This window comes from Lolium perenne, chromosome 7, assembly GCF_019359855.2.
Source record: "Lolium perenne isolate Kyuss_39 chromosome 7, Kyuss_2.0, whole genome shotgun sequence".
Taxonomy (NCBI): domain Eukaryota; kingdom Viridiplantae; phylum Streptophyta; class Magnoliopsida; order Poales; family Poaceae; genus Lolium; species Lolium perenne.
This window is the reverse complement of record NC_067250.2, coordinates 6377178-6379485: the sequence shown is the minus strand read 5'-3', so window position 1 is coordinate 6379485 and position 2308 is coordinate 6377178.

The window sequence follows — 2308 nt, the reverse complement described above, 5'->3', positions numbered from 1 at the left end:
GTGCATCAATCTACACAAGCCCACAACAGACATAGGAAGTCTGGTGGCTGAATATTGTAGATATAATAAGAACAATTACGTTTCTTGCATTCTAATAAGCATCTTCCTCTCTTAGTTTCTTCTCCCTGAGTTTCAGTTTCAGTCTGTAACAAACCTATATGGCAAGATGTTGTAAGTTGTAGCTCTTTTTTATTTTCATCAACAATGGGTTAGAAAGTCCCCGCAAAAATAAAACAATGGGTTAGAAAGAACCATAGATGACCGAGTTGACATCCAGGGTAACAGCAGCACTAGCATAGACACTGAAAACATGCATATAAACACAAGACCTCTAGCTATCAACTATGATCAAATCTAATCTTTCTTCATAGCTCTATCAAGTGCCAATTCGATGTCATGAACGCATACTATGTGTAGCAGTGTTGTAGGTAAGGAAATATTCTGCAAAGCTCAATCAAATAGATGCTGGCTTCATCTAGATGCGCACGCTGACACTTGCATGGTTACCGAGAACGGTAGTAAATTTAACTACTAGTATATAATGCAATATATCCAAGAAAGAACAATGGCCTTCTGGAAATCTCAAGGCTTTCATACCGTTATAGTACAAGAGTCGATACTAATTTCTGCAAGTCACGAAACAAGAGTTTCTAGTATGTTATAAGCACACATGGATGCAAAATTTATTCAGTTGGCCCTCCAGCAAGTACCATAATGCCACGGCAAGTGATTGACAACCGCATCAGCCACATCGCTACGTCTGTCTGCCCGCTGTGTGAGAATCATATACTAAGGTTACTGATCAACAGATTAAGCGCATGTTCCTTCCGGCAATCAGTTAGTTTAGAACCAAAAGGCTTTCGTCAAAACAAGAACTAGGGATCAACTCATCCATACCCCTGATCATGACACACCTACACAACGTTGTTTTCCATCTCAAGAAGACTGTCTACGCCCTGTAACATCGTTGCTTATCGTGGCCGCGAGGTCTTTGTCGTCGTTACCATATAGAAGCATCCTCTTTCCTTTGCATCAGCCACTATATCCTTTGCATCAAAAGTAACGCCTCCAAGAAGAAAATAATGCACAAACGCTGTCATTGCCCGATCGAAAATCTAAGCACCGTCTTCTACCGCGAGGTGTTGAGGTTGAACTTTTCAAGGCCATTAAGCACAACCTCTGGTAACTGTAAATCAGGTAGTTCTGGCAACAGCGAATGTCTCTCTTGGCTAGCCTGTCATCAGAAAAAGGAAACTTACATAACCATCGCAACATGCTGAGAGGATACTTGCTAGTAACTAAATCATGTGATCGAGAGCACACAGAAATGGAGAACATGCCCCTGGAGTATAATCTGCTATCTTGCTAATGAGCCTAAGATCCGGAAACGTCTCTGTTCGCACCCTCAGTGCATCCAGTATACGATTGGACGACTTGATTGATCAGGAACACCGCGAAGAGACGCCCATGTTCTTTGACGGCAGGGAAGCTACCTGACAGCAGCTCTACCGTGGTGCATTTGGCATTGTTGGTCCCCGTTTCACCTCTCCTATGACTTATGGCTTCAAGCCCGAGGACTGCGTTGGATTTCGTTTCGTGAAAACTAGTATATCCTCATCCTTTGGGGAATGACAACAATCTGATGTTGTAGCTGCCTTAAACCAGACACACCTGCCCTCAATCCGGTCCACTTGAGCCATGGCCGCATGCCTAATGTCTTCCAGCGCAGAGCAGAGATGGGCACTGTTGTGAAATGTATATGTGGATTGCCTAGCACTTTCCATCAGTTCGGACTTTTGGTTCAAGTGGCTAGTGCATGAAGCTTAACAGGCACGAGTTTCTTCCATCAATTGCACCTCGAATGATCTAGTATAGTCCCATTTTGAAGTGAAAGTTGTTGGGATTCTTTTAACCTGAAGGACATTAGCATACTGTCAATTAAGAACATCACAGTTGCGGTAGGGATTCACGGTAACATCTGCACATGCACAACCACTTCTCTTTTGTGCATTACAAATTGAAGCATCTTATTTGGAGGGGAACAATTAATGGAACTAAGAAAACATATAGCAGAAGAAATCCTAATGGAGTTTTTTTTAGCATAGTGGTAGTGTAGTGATGATGAATGGAAAGGGGAAAAAAATTAGTAGGACGTCCCCTAGTCTTCCAAGGTGGGCTACTGTTCCCTGGCCTGCTGGGCTTGTTTTCTGTATCCGGCCTGCTATACAGATGAGTGTTGTCTCTAGCTGGTCTCTTCTATATTCTATATTGTGCTTCGTGCATACTCTCTCCATCCACAAATAAATGT